This window comes from Etheostoma spectabile, chromosome 4, assembly GCF_008692095.1.
Source record: "Etheostoma spectabile isolate EspeVRDwgs_2016 chromosome 4, UIUC_Espe_1.0, whole genome shotgun sequence".
Classification (NCBI taxonomy): domain Eukaryota; kingdom Metazoa; phylum Chordata; class Actinopteri; order Perciformes; family Percidae; genus Etheostoma; species Etheostoma spectabile.
The window spans coordinates 34,390,009-34,390,594 of record NC_045736.1 but is presented as its reverse complement, the minus strand read 5'-3'; the positions used below and the strand labels follow the sequence as shown (position 1 = coordinate 34,390,594).

The window sequence follows — 586 nt, the reverse complement described above, 5'->3', positions numbered from 1 at the left end:
GTTTCCACAATGCATCAGGCTTGTCTATATTTTCATTTGCAAACTTTAAACACTGATTTTTGTGTTGAGGACGTAGAAGAGGTTTTCTTCTGATGACTCTTCCATGAAGATCATATTTGTATGAGTATCTCTTCATAATGGAATGGTGTACCACAACTCCAGTGTCTGCCAGGTCTTTCTGGATGGATTGTGCAGTCAAACGTGGGTTTTGACTTGCTTTTCTCACAATCCTGCAAGCTGTTCTGTCTGATATTTTTCTTGGTCTTCCAGATCTTGCTTTAACTTCAGCTGTTACTGATAACTGCCATTTCTTAATTACATTCCGAACAGAGGATATTGGCATCTGAAAACGCTTTGTTATAGCCTTCTCCTGCTTTGTGAGCGTCAACTATTTTCAGTTTCAGTTTTCTAGAAAACTGCTTAGAAGAAGCCATGGTGCTGATTGTTGGAGCAAGGTCAGATGAGGGTGGGCATTTAAAACCTTAAGATTGACATCACCTGGTTTTTCCAGACGATGATTGAGAATAGTCCATGACGCTGTCAGGTCTCAAATTTCCAAAGAGGGGCGATGCATGCTATAAACTCT

At 40.3% G+C, this 586-nt stretch overlaps 1 protein-coding gene across 4 annotated transcripts in view; it reads left to right on the top strand.

Moving 5' to 3' along the window:
* Positions 1-586, top strand: part of LOC116687629 (helicase with zinc finger domain 2) — a 43,821-nt gene that overhangs the window by 31,508 nt on the left and 11,727 nt on the right. The window lies entirely within an intron of this gene.